This window comes from Zerene cesonia, chromosome 8 (genome assembly GCF_012273895.1).
Source record: "Zerene cesonia ecotype Mississippi chromosome 8, Zerene_cesonia_1.1, whole genome shotgun sequence".
NCBI classification, from domain to species: Eukaryota; Metazoa; Arthropoda; class Insecta; order Lepidoptera; family Pieridae; genus Zerene; species Zerene cesonia.
In genome coordinates, this window is record NC_052109.1 from 2,453,328 (window position 1) to 2,474,137 (window position 20,810).

A 20,810-nucleotide genomic window follows, 5' to 3' on the forward strand; every position below is an offset into this window, starting at 1 on the left:
TTATTTGTAATTATTTAAAAGTATATTAAATACTGCAAGTTATAAATATTATGGGGTCGTTAGAAATAATCTTCTTTCAAAATTATAATAAAAAGTTTGATCAATGTCTTCTCAACAAATCTATAAATACCTACTACTTTTTTAATTCATAGTTTTAAAAAGTATTCTATTAAGAATATAATCTAAAATTTACATCAAAAAGGTTAATGCTTATTTGAGTTTTGCAATAACTATATAAATTACAGAACGTAATATCTCATTTAGAATATTCCTAACAAGTTTACAATATTCAAATAGAAATCTATCAATATACTCAAAAATAACGCAGCAGCTCTGCCAAAAACCTTCTCAACTAATTAAAACTTATAACCGGTCAGCTCAAGCGATAAAAATATAACATTGCCTTTTACGAAAACTTTTTAAGTCTCGATATTAGGGGCCGATTCGTTAGCAAGTAACGAAAGAACCGCAAGCCTCTTTAAGTTCTTTTGTACAACTTAGCAAACGCTACTTGCAACTCGTTTTGTGGATTATTACCCTATCTTTCATTGTCTTCAAACAAAGCTCTCATTGTAGCGTATTTTTATTAAAAAGTTTCGATACGAATAAGGGCCTGCTCGTCTTACTTTTGGTGTTGATTACAGAGGTAGTGCTAACATTATATTACAGAGGTATTTACGGTTCAGTTAGTGGGTCTAATAGTTATATATTATATTAGCTGATATGCCGGCTCAACGCAGGACAAAGAATAAAAATAATAATATATAAGGTTCGTCAGTAAGGAATAATATACCTTCATACTGGTAATTTTTTTTTTTAATACGTTAAGGAATTTTTGGAAAAAAGTGTAAGGGTTAACTTGAACCCCTTACTTATTAATTTCTATATTTTGATATCTATAATTATAAGCAGACATTAAAATATTCATTATTATATCTTTCAAATATTATGTATTCTTGGCATACCCTTTTGAAAATAGCATGACATTTATGATAGAATAAACTCTTTTCTTTTTTTTATGATTTCGAAGTATTATTTGGCCTTATTTGGAAAAACACTATTTGATTTTTCAAACATGAGATAATAGTTTTATAAATCCACAAATTATTAAAAATCAACACCGATTTAAATAATACAGCTAACACGTCCAAACTTTTATCGTGCACTAAAACAAAACAACCATATAAAAAAGTTCAATTCGTTTTCATGCAAATTGTGGTCTCATAGATGCTATAAACCGACTTTAGATTTATCCCCAACATTATAAAGAACAACGCTTTCATCCAACACATCAAAAAGGACATTTCGCGATATTCTGAAACAAAATGTACGACAGTTTGATTTACCTGCAATTATGCCATATACGACATCTAGTTTACAGACAAAATTGAACCTTACCTCGCAAGATCAAAACAGACAATTGAATGACAAGTTCTATGATACGATCTTTTAAGCATGATTGAAGCTTAAAGTTTTTATCTATCGGCGATATTCGCATCTTAACGAGCTGCGAATAAATGTGTACCGTATTTTAAACGTGTAGAGTTGAAATTTGCATGCTTTTCCTCCGCTATAAAAAGTCCCACATATAAGTTGCCGGTAAGCGTTAACATTAAGGTGTGTCTATAAAAAAGAAGTTAGCTCCTTGTTACAACCGTTAAGGTGTGTATGTGCCCTAAGGCGGTGATTTGTTTTTGTTTTTACGATGAACAATTTGAAAAAAGGTAAAGTGCGATCTTTAACATCAAATTATTGGGTGCTTTCTATTGTTCTGTTGTGACTGATTTAACTGCTAATAAATTGCTCTAATTTTTAGTTGAGAAATATTTGAGGGTTCAGGAATAACATTATTTATGTATTAATTTGTTTAACACAACGAAAATTATTGAACTACTATTAAATGGAAAAAATATCTATTTTTGTTGTTAATTTTTATCTGATTATAATGTTTATGTCATAACGGGCAGCTGAGCTGGTGGTTCACCTGATGGTAAGCGATCACCCATGAACAATAGCAGCCTATGCAAATGCGCTGACCGCGGAAACGGAAACGGGCCTCCAGGTATTACAAAACTAAATATCCTAAATTGATTACAAAACTAAATATTTTAATGTGTTAATAACGTCTCTAAATACAATCTGATAACACAATATCGCCTTTCTATCTATTCGATTAGTTTGATTGCTTGAAAAAGTTCAGATATTGCTGAAATGTAACGGAAATTATAACTGTTTGAACAGTGACCGCAGTCAGGTGTCTCGCTGGTATAATCGATGTATCCATTATCAGTCACGCTTTGAAATCTCAAATATCAATTCACTGTAGGTATAGAGATAGAAAAAATGCTCAGAACAAATAATATTGTCAGTTTATTCTGTTTGTCCATAACATCAGCCCGCCTCGGCTTCGCCATTGGCACACATAGACTGTAGAAGTCAAAATTATATCCATATATAACGGTGGAAGAATTTTTAATCCGATGGTTTCTCTAATAGTGCGTTCAAACCAACAAATAAAATCCTCAGTTTCGTATAATTACTAATTAGTATGCATAAGTAAGAAATTAGTTATTAACCTCTTTAGCAATTAATCCTTTGTCATAATTTTGACAATTATGTCTCGCTCTATAGAAATAAAATACATTTTTCCACAAACCTGTTGAGATAGCACAAACCATGGGGTTTGTCTTAATTTGTTATTTTTTCCAGGGCAATAAAGCTAACTAAATAAACCCTACTATTGGCGCCCAAATATGCAGGTGATTAGAAATTTCTTCACAAAATTAATATTTTGTATATACCAAATAATAATTTTGTGAATAACCTATATATGTGTGCACCGATAGTAGGGATTATTTATTTATTTAGAAGTTTGACGATTCAGTGGTGAGAACCTCGGACTTCAAAATCGATAAGTCGGGGTTCGAAATCGGGCGAGCGTGCAGAATATAAATTGATTTTTCAATTTATCTGCACAAGTGGATAACATTACCACTGCTCGCAACGGTGAAGGAAAATATCGTGAGGAAACCGGCATGTCTGAGAATCCAAAATTCGACGACATGTGACACCGCACTTGGCCAGCGTGGTGGATTATGGCCTGAACCCTCATAGGAGTCCTATGATGATTTGTTTATTAATACTTTATTGCCCTGGATAAAATTACCAATAGACTTTACTTAGGTTACTTTGTATTATTAGGTTATATATTTCTTATATATATAATAAAGAAAGACTTAAGTAAAGGATAGAATAAGAAAAGAAGAATGGCATATGAGATCAATATCAATACAATATATTACCTACTTTAAAAAATTACAATATATTTTTTGTTTGTTTTTTCAGTTTCCTTATTAAAAATACTGGTATCCTGTATATTTTATATCTGGTATAATTGATACTTTGTTAAAGTAGAGACTCCGTTAATGCCCAACTTTTTACAAACTAAACAAGTCTGTTTCGTGTAATTAAAAATGTAATGAACAAATGTATCGAAACAAAACAAAGACTATTCATCATCATCATCATCATCATCATCGTCATCAGCCCATATATTATGTACTGCTATTATACTACTGGGACACTGGTACACGCTAACGTATTGTAAACGCTTTGATGTATTTTCTTCTATCTACGTTACTCATTTAAAGAAGGATTGATTCTATACATGACACAAAATTACTAACAGGTATACCATACAATACGTAGTTGAAATATATCATAAAAAGTAAGCTAAAACAAACAATAAAATTGGGTGTATAGTTTATTAAATCCTATGATTTGATGAAATTTTTTTGTCAGGCTCGATTCGTCCCGCGTCTTTTTGATCAAATTTTTCATATATTTTAAAAATTTTCTATTATAAAGCATTTCAAAAAAACTAAAAATGATATGCAAGTGAATATTTAATTACTTTATAAATAGAAACAATTTAAATAGTTATTAATGCTAAAATATATAACACAACCGATAACTTTGAGTACATATTGGTAAGACATCAATTTAAAAATAAGGAGATTATATTAGTTATATGTAAGTACAATAAACTATTATTTAGATTATATCTCTCTCTCTCTTTATCTCTCCCTGATCGTAAATTCATCCAAACTCGATAACTCGATAAGACGAATAAACATCTTTTACGAAATATGTTTTTGTGTGTGCTTGTATGAATGTGTGAGCATGTGTGAGTGCGCTAAATCGATTAGATTTCTTTTTACATTAACGTTTTCCTTCGTGATAAAGCAATCTTTTTATAGTACTAGACAAAGCAGTCTCAACTGGTTATTTCTTATAAAGTACGAGCTGTTTTTATTATTCTCCTAAGCCTGATAGAAACACAAGGAGTTAAGGAGTATAGAACAGGTTTACGATTGTCAATTGAAGGGGAGCTTTATGAGTTAAGCTAGCCACTTCTGCGTCCTTGCCTCGCGTCTATTCTATAGATTTCATAGAGAAAATAATACAGGACAAGTGTATAAAAGACTAGATACAAAGTTAAATGTGAATGGAGCAAATAGTTTTTTTATATAGTTTCGATAAAATAGAGTATTACATGTATCTTTAATTTCACCACCTTGAGAGCGGACCTTAAAGCGAAGCGAAGCGAAGCTTAAAATCATTTATACGTTTATTTTATTATGGAGATTTTTTTTGAATAATTCGTGATTTCGTGTGATTATTAGTAAATAAATAGTAAATTATAAAACGAAATTGCATATTACATCGTCTACGGATGAGAATACCGTAGCTCGTAGCTCGGCTACGTATGGTTACGCGCTACGACAATATCTACGGCTAATTTGGCTACGATAAACAATTTCAATTTAGACATAGACATAGACAAACATTTATTCACACACAACAACTTACAAGAAAAACCTACATATGTGTGCGCCGATAGTAGGGTTTATTTATTTATTTAGAAGTTTGACGATTCAGTGGTGAGGACTTTCATAATTGATAAGTTGGGGCTCGAGACCGGGCTAGCGTACAGGAAATAAATTGATTTTTCAATTCATCTGCGCATGTAGATAACATCACCACTGCTAAAACGGTGAAGGAAGACATCGTGAGCGATGCATCATCGCATCGCATCATAGCATCATCGGCATGTCCGAGAATCAAAAGTTCGAAGACATGTGACATCTGCCAACCCGCACTTGGCCAGCGTGGTGGATTATGGCCTGAACCCTCATAGGAGGCCTGTGTCCCAGCAGTGGGAACATATAAGGGCTGATGATTGAAAATTGAAAAATAAAAAACATGCATCATTGAAAATGAAAAATATTAAAAAATCTAATTTGTGCTTCATACTTTGACCCTAAGCTTGTGTTAACATTTTAAGTAATTAAATTAAAAGTAAACCGCGAACGTTTTTTTTAGTTCAAATGTTCGCAATTGATAAAATATTTGATATTACGAAAAAATAAAACAGAGAATTCCGAAACATTAATTTTGAAATATTTTTATTTCTCTCATTTAATACCTTGGCTATAACAACCTGATTTCAATATGACTTCATTCATATATTTCAAAAAAATTGTTATGTGTAAAAAATAAAAACGAAAAATTTCAAACTTCTATTGCGTATTCCTTTTTGTGCGGATTAAATTTATATAGCGTTTCCGTATATATTTTATGTAAATATTCATAGATTTATTGCATGAATTCCAAATATAATACTCATAGTATTTTATATTGGGTTGTGATGCCAACACCACAATATTATTTTAAATTAATGATTAACCTTGATTGACGATGTACCTTTTTATGTCCTAATGATATTATAAATGCGAAAGTTTGTAATGTGTGTGTGTTTGTTGCTCTTTTACGCAAAAACTGGTGAACCGATTGCAATGAAATTTGGTACGTAGACAACTGGACAACTGGAATAATATATAGGCAACTTTATATCCCGATATTCCTACGGGATACGGACTTACGTGGGTGAAACCGCTGGGTGTAGTCAGTATAGTTGTGTTAAAATAGAAATGAAACAGCTCTCATTTATATACTATACATTGATTAACCAATGATGGAATTAAGTTGTTTGTATTAAATCATAAAAACTTAAATTAAACTTAATCGTGTTTTCGGACTGAATTATTATACATTTAATTTTTTTTTTTGTGTGTAGACTAGGTTTCTCATTATGAATATGCACGTCGTTTGTTATAACCCACTATGGTTTAACTTTAATGGGTATAAGCATGTGTATACAAAATAAACATACAACGGTTCTGATTCCTATTTATAATGTTGGTAAATTAAATCAACCGACCTAAGTGTATAGATGAAGTTCATACAATTAAAACTATGAATTTTAGCAGAGCCATATCACATTGTAAATACTATAAATAATTTGAACTATAATTTTATAAACGACGTAAGATGTAACCGTGTAGGTTCCTTTGTACTTTTCAATCTATAACAACTCGTATTTGATATTAATTTAATAATGTTGTATTTACAGTAACTAATAATGTGTTAAAAGAATTAAATTGAACGTACACTCTCAAAAATATCCCTTATTTCAGACACGTAGCGACCTCTATTATAAAAATTATTCATCAATCTAAGACGCTCTGCTTTTGTGAAAACTCCTTCCCAAAAAAAACTTTTTTATATTAGAAATTAAATAACTACCGTACGTTCAATATTCTATGGGTGGAACTTAATGTTACATGTTATTCATAATTACAATAAAATATAATTTATTTATTATTTTATAAGAAAATAATACTGCATTAAAAACATTTATTAGCAATCTTGAATCTTCCAATCAATTTTTTTTTTTATAATATAATATATTTAAATAAATTATATCAACATAGATATAAAGTTAAATATCGCATTGTCAATTTATTATACTTAGTAAGTATTACTATTTAACGTAATACCAGAGCAGGTGACGCCATCTATTATCAATATACAGAAGTAGATTATTAATAAAATCCAACATATCATGACCACTGATCAGTATTATTAGACAAAAAGCAGAAATGCATTTTCTAACGCACCTTTTAGTATAGTTTGTTCAGGTGTTCAGAGTACAGCCGTGTCATATTGTACCTATATAACACAGCAATTCCGCGACATGATCAAAACGTCTGTGAAAAACCAATGAAAACTAAAAAGAAAACGTGAACGAAAATGGCCGTTGAATGCCCGGCGAAGTGAACGTTGCACTTTCACGAATAGAAAATAAAAAAAAAGCAAAATAAACTACGCGTTAGAAATGAACCATCGGCTTATAGTTCCTATTTGTGACACAAACCGCGCGCGGCGCTGGCGTCACCCCTTTAAATTCAGTTCTGCTATTCACCGCTGCAAAATATGGCAGCACTTAGAATATTGAAAAAAAACGATGATATTCATTACTTATTCTTTATGACGTTCATTATTTTATAATTTATCCTAAAGAATATACTCAAAATTTACGAAATTAAGTACATAAAACAAAACATACTTAAAATATGTTATTATATAGAAAAAAACATCTGTGTTTGGTTTTATTGTAGAGTGACCATGCTCGCACTTGGAATGTTTAGTTGGAGCTTTTTGATTTTCTCTGAACCGATTGAGAAAATGCGTATGTACGTATACCGGTACGCGCGATAAAAAAGCATCGAAAACCGTCGATCATGTGATCGGTCGACAAATCGAAACGGGTCAAGCACAACAGGTGAGTTGCGGAGCGCATCAACTAAAAAATAAAATATCGAAATGCGAAAAAATAATAAAAATCAGCAAATATAGTAAATTGAAAAAAGAATAGTTCCGTCCTTGTCGCGCACGTGCGGTACGCGGCAAGACGTCTCTATCGTGAGTGCGCGCACGTGGTTTCGGCGGTCCCGCGGCGGGCGCGAGCGGGGCCGGTGCGCGGGGTGACCGAGGACTAGAAAGTAGAATGCCACATCCCGTCGCGGCCCATGCCGACCGGCTGCGTTGCCCGTAACCTCCGATTGACCTCATTTTTTTTTCTTCAATGTAAATATTCGGCTCGTTTGCCGCATAGTCTATAAGCGGTATTAGTTCCTCTATCAAGTTTTACGATTTTATTTAATTTTTTCTTACGTTTATTAGCCTCAAAATTAACTTGAAAGGTGTTCAGGACTTTTTAGCGTACTTTTAAGTGAAAGAACTTGATGTGACTGTGTTAGCGATTTAGAAACTTTGTACAAAGTATTCAGTTTTCGGCTTAGATTTTGGGACTGGTTTTTTTTTGTGATGCTCTCGGAGTTGAAGAAAATTTACTTAATTAATATAAGTTTCGTGACTGCGAAGATTTGTGTAAAATAAAACGTCCAGGTAAATGTGGTGCATAATATATTTTTTGATAAGAGCGTAGTGCTTCTGTGTGAATTTTTCTGTTTATTTTACTTTTTTATTATTTTCATTTGTTATTTTTTTATACGGGAATTTTGTAACAGCGAAATAAAATCGCTACATGTACTCTCAAAGATTTGATGAAATTTTATACTAAACATTAGAATTTGATTGAAAAAGTGGTTATTTCTTAGATTTCTTTTTACGTATGTTTAGTATAATTCTTGTTAAAATTATTAAAACTGTATTCTTTTTGTTAATTGATGACACATGATTTCAACAATAAATAACATTAAATATGAATATAATATGACATAAAAATAAATCTTCCTATTAAATTTATTAGATTAGGTAACTGCATTTCGCTGTCGTAAAATATAATTATTTTCATTATATTTTATTTTTAAGAAATAAGAAGACAGTAGATATATTTGATCTTCGATGTTATTTGATGCCTTTTAAATTTACTATTATTACTCATTTTGATTTCTTTCATTAATGTAAAATCTTTTTATGTAATTAACAACAGTATAAAAATGTACGTTAAATTTTATCTATACAATCAGATCATACTATCAGAATTCCGAACGTATATTTTTTCTATAAACTTATCTTGAGTCACATTAAGGTACCTAGAGTATATAAGGAAAGATACTGTAAACGTCATTTTTGCATAGATTCATCCATGTAATTATCACCAAGATGTAACTTTGCTCAGACAGCGTTTTTTCGTAAATCGATGTCTCGTTAAAAATCACGATGAGTTCACTGACCTTGCTGCAGCAGCTGGACTGAGCTCTGATAAAAGAATCATATTAATTTATCCGATTCGATAGTTCACAATTAAACGCTGAATATTTTAAGTCAATAATTTTAGCACTTTTTAATCTGCCTAAGTCCTTTCAAGGTATAGAGAGTATTATATCTCCTTCACTGAATAAGGCTTCTTAAGTGATTTTGTAGATTGTTTTGTTATTATTAAATTATACGTCCCTGTTATATACTATGAGAATAGTTCCTTTATTTATTGTTTGTAGATATGACATTTGTTTTTATTTGATATGCATTTTACAATTAAAACAATTTAAATTTTGGTTTTTGATTTTTATTTTATCTTTAATCTGTGTACGCTTGTCCGTAGCAATCATATCAACCAATCAATCAAATCATAGCGCAAAAATAGAATTAGTCCTATTATTTTTTCCTAGCATAGGTATTATGTTGGCTATTTAGTAAGCTTAATTTTTAAATATTGAACATGTATTACTTTGTCTAATTTATCCTAGTATCTACAATATACGGTATTCTCAATAACTGAAGATGGTAAAAGAACCGAATGCATCCGCGGCAATACTTCACAATTTCACATTACGCATGATATTAACCACGTTGCTCACCCCGACCTACACCGGATACTCACAAAAAAACATGAATAAAATTCTCTTTCAGCGACATCCATTATTATGCATAAAATGTGTTTTAAATACGTATCTCTCATTGATATTGTCGATGCCGATTACGCGGATTTTTTGCGAATGATTGAATTTTATTTACAATTAACCCGGCCTCGGTATCGCTGAAAGTGAGAGTGACGATTAAATGCCATTTAAAAATAAAACAGCACGCCGCCATAACATTGAAGTGTCGATAATTTATTTTAAAAAATGTATTGTTTCATTTTGTTTTTATTATAAAATTTCCGATTTCCCTTTCAAAAGTACGCTTAATATCTTTATATGTCCTCTGGGCACTATAAAATGCAGTCAGTTAAACGTTCCTTTGTTCACGGAACGCCCGTATTTCGTACATAGAAGAAATGTAAGGCGTGAACAAAAGAAACGTCTTGAGCTTAAGAAGCCGCCCAAACGCAAGGTTGAGTGTAGTGGGCCCGGGCCCGCCTAATTTGTCTAAGGCGGAAAAATCGCGCGCCGATTACAAGTGGCTCGTAACGAAGTCGGCCCCGCGGCGAGAGAGGCGCGGCAAAGCAGGCTGGGGGGTAGCGGCGGGGGAAGGGGGAACCAAAGCAGGGGTGGCGGCGCGGCGGGTCGCGAACAGTCTCAGTCGTCCGTCTGGAGTCGCGGCGGCCGGCCGGGCCGCGCGGCGCAATACACGTTCCTCGTGCTCTTGTGATTGTAAATTTAATAATACAAATTCAAAAATTAATTAAATTTTTAAAAATTCTAACCGCGTCTAATCGAAGATATTTTTAGGCTAAAATTTCCCCCGATCCCCCATTTTTTAAACCTAAACTGTTGGCAGTGGATAAAGTTTTGCGAAATTTTTAATATTTACGTCGGTTACATTTGTAAGAGATTAAACGTTTGGCCGTTATTGAGAATATTTTTTATTTAAGATTTATTTTTTGAACTAGCGAACGACAAATCAAGTGAGCAATAATTGATGAATATAATTGATTAATGATAAGCGTTAAATTAATCATAAGGACTTAGGAGTAATATAATTGAACTGACTGCCACATACTTCTATCGAGTATTGTGTTATTTGGACGATTGTGATTTATACGGACATTGAACTGTTTTGTGATCCAAAGACCAATATTTCCGGACCAAGGTGCTTACTTTTGAATAATATGCTAGATTTGTTTAGTTGTAATTGATTTTCAGTGATTGTTATATTTTATATTAGAAATATTAAGCTAGCGTGTTTTTATGTACTTAGATGATGTGACATCCGTCGGATGGATCATCTCCGTTTCTTTTTGTTTTATGTTACGTTTCATTTTTATAATTAAAGCTATATTATTGTTTGTTTTTGTTGTTTATTTAATGCCGAACTTAATTCGTCATGTAATTATTTAATATGATTTACACATCCTTTGTTCTCATTAAAAATATTTTTTCTTTTTGGTTTTTATTTATTTTCCTTTTTTTTTTTGTTTTATATGAAGGTAAGTTGCATGATTTTATGAAACTTCTTCAATTATTGGACACAGATTAACTGCTAATTGCCGCTATCATAGTTTCTGCATATTCCAAATTTGTAGATTATGATGGTGTCATATTACAGAAGATTCAGGGAACCTGTTTCAGTTATGTGGATATAAAAAAGAGAAATAGCTATACTATTATTAAAAAAAATGTCTACAATTTTTTTCTATCATGGTCACCTCTTTAACAGAATAATTTGATAAAATGTATCCTACGTATACCAAATGAAAATTAAAAGAAATATTAAAATAAGCAAGTGATCTGTGTCAGATATAACTTGAATATCCAAAACAAATAATGGTGTTAATATTGTTTTATCATGAACTTCCTAATCGTTAATTAATATCTTATAATGTCTGTTGCAATATTGAATATGTATTTAAAGTTTCACATTTATATTATGAAGATTATAAACTAAAGACCGTTGTTTTAAACATTAAGATGTTTTTTCAGTATATTGATTATTAAATTAAATAAAGTTATTAAAATGAATATTTCAAACAATTTCAGTACGAACGATGAAAACCTTATCAAATTACTGACGATAAAACGATTATATTATGTACGTAAAGGTATACCTAATCAATAAATCTAGTTTATTACAAAAAATATTTAAAAAGGGCAAGTATGTAGTTAAGAAAATATGATTAAATTCACATTAGATCAATAAGTTTTTTTTTTATAGCAAAATGGGTATAATAAATGTTACTTATTTTTATTGTTAGAAATGCGTTCTTATTTATATATGAATGTAACGTAATATCTCAGTAATATAAGACTGATTATTATATTGAGAAAGCATTTTGAACAAACCTTTTACTTGACTGGATTATATAGCCTAATAATTGATTTGGGATATATAATTTTGGAAAAGGTTTTATACGCACTGTGAAAAAGTATATAGTTCAAAAACGGGTTTCATTTTAACCATACATAAAACCTACAAATAAGATTTTTATAATTGTAACGTCATTGCGTTGTATGGATATTTCTTAAGGACCTTAAAAAGCCACTGTTTTGTTTTTGAGGCAATGCTTTTATGAGCGTAAATCGAATGAAATAATTTTCTAAATAAAAAGATAACACTAATGTGAATGAAACGTACAGGATATTTTATGCTATTTAAACGCGGTTTCACCCGTTTAAGTCTGTATCCCGTAGGAATATCGGGATTAAAATATATCTATATGTTATTTGAGTTTTCCAGCTATCAACGTATCAAATTTCGTTGCAATCGGTTCAGCAGATTTTGGGTGAAAGAGCTACAAACATACATACATCCATCCATACTTACAAATTTCGCGTTTATAATATTAGTAAGATGACGACATAAATTATAATGCCACGATGGATATTATGAATGCACCAACAGTACCTGCCTATTTCTAGAACAACAACAGACTCTTTGTTAATAAAAAATATTAAACGTATATTAAAATGCATAAACAATAAAATAGAAAAGCAACGAATACAATTTTGTGGATTATTTGTAAAAAGTAACAATTAAAAAGCAAAAATATGTTCGCGCGTATTTGCTAAATTATTGCGGCAGGCGCTACAATTAACGTATGTTTTGTTTGATAAAATATTGGTATGCCAAAATGCCTGCAATTCATTTTTATCGAGGCAAAAATAGACCAACATCGCTTATTAAAAATTGTTTTTATAAAAATTCCTTCCAGTAACTAAATCAATACACGACTGAAAGGAATTTTTTGCTTAGCTTTAGCTGTTAAAAGTACAATATGTATAATAATTAAACATCATTAAGCTTAGTTTTGTGACTATCAATATGATCATTATTGAAAACATTTGAAAAAGAACTACTCTCATGACACTATAATCTACAGTTCATAATAATTTACATATTGCTTAAAACACAGGTATTTTCTAATTTTGAAACCTAAGAATTTCGACAGTCATCCACTTCCATAGAATAATCTTTTGAAAATAAATAATGTTTTTATTAGTAAAGCATATTTTGGAATAGAACAAAATTCCGTATTCATTTATTTCCAAAGTATTTTTACAAATATCCACAAACTTACGATTTTAATTCTACCTGATTTCATGATCTACAATTCTGAATGGATATGCATTAATTTATAAAACTTCACATTTACAATTTTGTTCCACGTCAATATTATTGCCATCTATCGAAATCAGCGATAATTTGAAATATTGATGCTCGATATATAATATTTTATCGTAGTATTACTATTAGTTGACAGATGGCGCTGTAAGAGTCGGCGCAAGCGCATAAGATAGTACATAATGCGCACACTAGATAGCGCTATAGTTGCATGCGATGAAAAAGACTTCTACATAATAAGATTCTAACTTGAACTTTTAAATTATTACACATGAAATATAATACATTTTCTTCATATGCATTACATTGATTTGAAGCTGAATTTTAATTAAAAAACATATTTTAATAACCTTCAATTCGAAAAATCAACTAAAGTTAACGCTACAATACGAAACTTGGAAAAAGTATTGATAGATTGTTTGAACGATTACCATTATTTTCTGATCACGATATCTTCCAAACATTATTACCGCATTAAACGTCTTATACCTATTGTAGATTTAATGGGTATTTGTTGGTCCAAGTTTGAAGGTGGGCGTACTAAGACGTGTGTGGGTGGAGTATCGCTAAACTTCTAAGAAAGGGGGCGTGGGAAGACAAAGGCGGGACTAGTCGGCTATTGGCTTAGACGGAACTTAGAAATTTAGGCATATTTTATTGTTATACATTTAAATCTTGGATTATGCTATATTATTATGAACAATACAAATAAATCTTGGATTATGTTATAGTATTATGAACCGTCATAGGAGGCCTGTGTCCTAGCAGTGGGAACATATATGGGCTGATGATGATGATGATGATTATGATTATGAACAAAACAGACATTTGCTTCATCGCATTATTATAGGAATATTTAAGATAATGAGCCTTATGAGTCAGGGTTATTTCTATATTTCTAATTCTGTAAATATGTACTAGGTGTGAGTTTACATACATTAGGTACCTATCAGGTATCTAGTACAAACATTTGCTAAATATCTATTTTGTATTTCTTATAGATTTTTATATATTTAAAGCAATTGTTTTGTTATTTTATAAATCTATCTAGCCTATTAGTCTCCAAAAATTATTTATTTAAACTCACAATTAAATATTGTATTTGTCCGTAATTACCCACCGCTAATATCCAGTGATTCACAGATATAAATTTCGATTGAAAAGATATAAATTTTGAAAAATTATCTTTCCACGATAGCTAGATGTGAGGATATACAGATTGGAAGTACAGTTAATCGTAATTCATACCTACTGAAACTCTCATTATATCCTAGAAATGTAGGTATAAATGTAAGTAGATATAAATGTAGGTTCTTCTAGATTAAAGCGGAAATAGACAATGTTTAACGTAGTTATAATATATTAGATCGCTACTAAGAACACGGAGGCAAACAAAACATCGAATATAACATAATTTCAGTGCTCATAAATCCAAGAATTATGAAGAAACAATGTTAATGGCGGCCAATAGTAAAGTAGGTCACAAGACGGGCGGCGAGGTTGGGGGAGGACCTAAGACGCAGGCGTGGCTAACTTGTACTGAGCAAGTATTGTAACTGGTTATTAATCGATGTATTCCCATCGCTTTTTTTATTTACTTTAAGTGCTATTTTTCGATTGTTATTTGAGAATAACGCTATATTAGAGACACTGGTAAAATTATGTACCTATTAGGTGTAGAGTTGACATCTATATAAACGTTCTTCGCTTTTTCTTTAGCTTTTGTGACTAGGTATTTATAAACGAGTTTATTTTGAGAACTTTTTTGTCCAGATTTAGTATGAGAATAACGTTATAGGGACACGGAGAATAAAAACTATAACTACATAGAGGGTAGAGACATGTATAAACGTTGTTGGGAATTAAATGAAATAAAAATCAATTAGTTAAATACATACTTATTGGGTGTATGTTTTCATTTATATATAAGATATAAGGTTAGGAAGAAATTTAAATAGGTTGGTAAAGATTTTATGGAGAACTAAGAAGTCTAATACACTTAATTAGATATCTTGAGGTTTCTGTTTGGATTATTTTCTAGTAGGTACCTACCTACCTACATAGCCAACTTAAATTTCTGTTTCCAATAAGACGCAATAGAAATATTGGTACAGAACCTACAATGCAGTTATAAAACAGTTGTTATATCGATGACTTAGGTTTGAATTAGGTTGGCATGAATATAGATACTTTAGAACAGTTTTTATATCATTAATTTAAATGCATGTTTTCTTTTCAGACAATCTACCATCGGCCGAGAGTTCTCAAGCGTTGTGTATTTTCTTTTAAAAGGTAAGTATTTTTTAATATTATGTATGACATAATTTTAAATAATACTTATTTGTAGGTATATAGGTATAGAGATCCTTATGCGAGACAAATTATAAATATTCTATGTAATATCGTTAGGAAGAATTTTTAAATTTCAGAGAATAAATGAAATTATGACCTATTGCCTTTATACATTTATGGAAAACTAGCTTTCAGCCTACGGCTTCGCTCGCATAGAAGAAGAAAAAATAGGCTATCCGCGGTTTGCTTCAAATAGTTCCCGTTCTCGTAGGGTTTTCAAGATAAAGAGTGCTAAGTCCTTTTCCTCTTGTCCTTTTTCGGGTCTCAAACTATCTTAATACTAAATTTCATCCAAATCGGAAAAGACAGGAAGTTAGACAGACGGAGTTACCATCGCATTTATTATATTAAGTAAGAATATATTAATTTTTAGTTTTATACCATTGAAATTTTTTGTAAAAGAGATTTTTTTAAAGAACATATTTTTTTTATTTGTCTGTTATCAACAATGTTGCTATTAACCTTAAAAAATAAATAAATTGTATTTTCTACCTGTCTTATAAATATGTCATCGTTTTACTACAATATTTTAAACTAGAACATGGTTTAGTGGTAATCAGAAAAAATATAAAAAAAATATTCTTATTAGTTAAAAAGAATACAAAAATTTCCAGTATGCCTCCAAACATTTTATAAATTCGATTCTTATTAGAATTTTAATTTTGTTATTTCCTAGATTTAATTTTGATCATTTTGCAAAGAAAATCTTGCAATAAAAGTTATAAAAAAATTTGGTCAGCGGCACCAAGAATAACTGTTTAAGTCAGAACATTTAGCAAAAACGCAACGGAAATTTTAAATCAAATGCGAAATATAACCAAATTGCATTTATATTACGCTTCAACGGAAGATTCGAACTTATTAAAAAAGAAATCTTCAAAACTCGACGTCATTAAAAAGAAACTTGTTTAGGCTGTAACGAAATCCGCTACAAGTGTTCACAGAAATCTAAAACTCAACTAAAAAAAAGAAAACAGAAAAAAATAAATTCCACAGACTATAAAGGTGTCAGCGGCGGTAATGATCGCTAAGATTCCCGCTTCATCGCGCAGTTCTTAATTCCGAACGTTCCCTTAATGAGATCTACCTTCGTGTCTGCGTACAATGGGACGCCATGCGTGTATTTTCTTTTTTTATTTTTCTAAACCGATTCAAGGACCGCGCGCATTCAGCCAGAGCATTTAAAAAGATGCAGTTTAAGTAATGGAGCATGGAGGTTCTGGAAAATGAGGTTGCATACTTTTTTAATTTCGTTAGTGGGTTATTGTTTAGTACGGTCTTGTGTGCTCTATGTTAGGACTTGTCTATTTTCTTTTCGATACAAAAAAATGTATTCAAGTTTTTGCTAGGATTTTGTTGAAAGTTGGAACCCTTTCATTAAAATTTTCCTCAAAGAAAACTATGAATAGCTTTTATTTAGTTATTGTTTTGTGAAAGAACAACAAAGGGTTGGAATATTATGTTGAGTATGATTATTTTCAGAGATGTAGTTATAAAAGTGAGAACAGACTAGATAAATTGTAATTAATAATTTAACAATGATATGAAATCGTTATTTTTTGTTATAACTGTATCCACTGCGATTCATAGACAATAATGATAATTTTTTAAACAATAATAATTTAACATTCGAATTTCGAATTGCTAATTAAGGGCACAGACGCAAAATGTTTAGCGTACATTTAGACATCAAACCGTGAACACCGTGCGGTAAAAAAGGAGATTTTAAAAGGCGCACAAATGCTGAAAGACTGTCAGAGTCGCCTCTCCATTAAAACGTGGAGAGAGATGCGACTCTGCGATTAAAGACTTAAGATACCGTTTGTAATTACACGTTAGATGCGGGCTTAGTGGTATTATGTAATACACAAGTTGTATTACGTTCTGCTTTACGACAAACAATTTCTGAACTGATGTTTTTTACGTTTCTAGGTTATTATTGGAAGGGTGGGCTACGGGTTAAGAAATGTATGGGCGTTTTTGCATAATCTGAATCTAATAGTATCTTAGTCAATAATTAGGTAGATGAGATTTTGATTTTTGTTCCATATAGCTACCTGTACTATAAAGTCATTGCAAATTAATAAAAAAAACGAATGCGGCCGCGAATTGAAATTAAAGACGTTATAAGTTTTATCTAGTGGACTTTAATTAAATGAATTTTGAAATATACTGCTTCAAATATATAAAAGCTGGAAAATGATAAATGAACAAAACTCGCCATGAAATTCGAACAAAGAAAATTCACAAAGTTTCTTGAAACTAAGAGACACTTAATTGCTTTTATTCCGGGTGTCGCCTAATGCGAAAACTTTAAAACTTGCTTTTATACCCGCGAGTGACGACGCGTGAAGTGTTGGCACCTAAGTTGCCGTGTAACACTTAATATGAAAACGTACGGTCAAATATTGCGCGCTGTTGCGAGGCGGTTTTGGTGGTACAAGTAGGTACTTAATGCAATGTTTTTCTCGCTAAATTCCTCGTAATTTAACCGGACGTTTCGGGCGTTTTACATCAAGCGCGGTCACGGGATGAGCGAAAAACTCATATACAAGAGGGTAACGAACGAACAAACTTAAAAATAAAATACATTATTTTATTCTAAAACACGCATGTATTATATTGGTATTAGCTATGATAACGATTGCTTTTGAACTCAAACATTAATTTAATCAATTGGACTTCTTATAGAAGCTTTTAAATTTTCTAAAATTGTATATATAGAACTTTTAAATTTTCATATATACTTAGTATTTACATTAACCACTGGTTTGTGAAGCAGTTTCTACAGAGAAGACCCATTATCTAAGAAGTTTTATTAAGTACTCTGTTTTAAACCAACGTGGAACATTAACAACACAAATCATAAACGTAATAAGGATACGTCGCGTTTTCCAAGCGTTAATTTTCCATGTGTTTCTCTCTATTCTCCAAGTCTATTCAATTTGCTACGTCTGTGTAATTTTCCAGTGCTCACCGCTTGCCCCTTGCGGAATTCTTCGTATGAGAAATGCTGACTCATACGTTTATCAATCTCTTACTTCGACGCCAAAACACGCGTAACGTGTTTAAACATTAGCATTTCAAATTGGAATATGTTATGTTCTTGGGAGCTAAGCTGTTGTTCAAAACGCTGTCAATTTTGTTGAAAAAGCAGTTAAAATTAACGAAGTCTAAATATTAAAATGCCATGTAGAACATAGATATACATTCCTCATATGTATGTATTATTTTTACACGCATTATCTGCAACATTTTAATTTAAGACGCTAAGTCTTCCCTCGTTGCTATAAACATGAAAAAAATGCAATAGGAAGCAGTTTCTATTCACAAAACTTTACAGTCGTTTGTGAATGTTTCTTTCTCAAACCTATATAAAATACTGCAATTAGATACAACAATATGTTTTATCATGAAATTATAGATCTTAAAGTGATGTTTGCAGAGCATGGTCCGTGACAGCCAGCTATTGGTCGACCCGTGGGCCGTAGCATCCGCTTCCTGAAGCCAAATCGATTAAATAATGTATTGTACCTGTATATTACTCTAATTTGCATAATTACTGGTTCAATTGTTGTTTTTTAGCCATTTTGAATAATTTATTCACGTAGTTTTTAATCTGCTCGCCAATTGGTATTATATACATCACTTTATAATTATATCTTGTTCATAAAATGTTTACTTTAATCTTATTAAAAGTAAATATAAATATAAAAAATATAATATATTATTTACTAAAATTCCTCAAAAATCATAATTAATGCCTGTTATGAAATCATTCTAAATCGTTGTAAATTATTATAAATATTGCACTAATAATAAATTATCCAGAAAATTAATCCTACTAAGATTATAAATGCGAAAGTTTGTAAGGATGTGTGTGTGTTTGTTGCTCTTTCACGCAAAAACTACTAAACCGATTGCAATGAAATTTGGTGATGTAGACAGCTGGACAACTGGAATAACATATAGGCAACTTTTGATCCCGATATTCCAACGGGATACGGACTTACGCGCGTGAAACCGCGGGGTGCAGCTAGTATCTGCTATATAGGGTGTTTTAAGGTTTTACAAAATTTTCGCAGTTTTTAAGGTTATCCAAAACTTTATTAAAGATATATTGCGATAAGAATATAACATAAAAATGATATGTTTACGTTCGAAAAATTAGCATCCATTTCGAATATACGTGCCCGCCACTTGAATAGCCTCACCCTATTTTTTATGAGTATTATAATTACACGTGATAATTTGTATTAATAAATATCAAATATAAGTTGTACGCCGTGACGTTTATCGAACGACACATAAACAAGTCGGAATTTGTCTAAGCGCTGTTTGTCTGTCTTTGTTGGAAACAAAAGAACTATTGCGTGCCGTCCACATGAATAGCCTCAGTTTAATATAATCGTTCAACCCGTTCATTCAAGTTTCGCTTTTAAATATATTTTATTAAGATTAGATAATACAGACAATATTCTATAAAGACAATATTCTATGTAGACAATATTCAATTGTGTACCAGCAGTTACGTGATAAAAAAAAAAGTTACTATGAGACGTGGTTAAAAACTTACGAGTTTAGAAATTAAAAAAGTGAATTTTTATTTAACTCAAAATTTATCTCATCGTGAGATAGCTAAAAAATTGGTCGCAGGCCAAAGGTAATTATTAATTATGCAGAAAATTAGGAAAACTATGGCCACCGGTATAAAGGACGCACAAAATTTGCAACTTAGGATCGTGAACGTCGTCTTATTTTATGCTCTGCTTCAAATTCCAGTCAGACCGCCAGGCAAATAGCTAGTAAAATAAATACTAGGGCATCTCTTTCTACAGTTCGACAGATTATTAGAACCTTACCTTAATTCAAACGAAAAACAATTATGAGCAAACCTCCTTTGAAAAAACATCATGTGGCGGCTCGACTGTCATTTGCTAAAAAGTACATGTGCTGGAAAACTAAGTGGAAAAATGTGATTTTTAGTGACGAGAAAAAGTTTAATTAGGTGGACCAGATGGATTTAAATATTATTTTCACGACCTAAAGAAAGAACCAAGAGTACTATCATGTCATCACTCAACTGT

At 31.2% G+C, this 20,810-nt stretch overlaps 1 long non-coding RNA gene across 1 annotated transcript in view; it reads left to right on the forward strand.

Moving 5' to 3' along the window:
- The first annotated feature begins 10,391 nt into the window (after window positions 1-10,391).
- Window positions 10,392-20,810, forward strand: part of LOC119828659 — a 66,513-nt gene continuing 56,094 nt past the window's right edge. The window contains exons 1-2 of the long non-coding RNA XR_005287778.1: window positions 10,392-10,902; window positions 15,611-15,663. This is a non-coding gene — a long non-coding RNA (uncharacterized LOC119828659). The remainder of the gene's footprint in view (window positions 10,903-15,610; window positions 15,664-20,810) is intronic.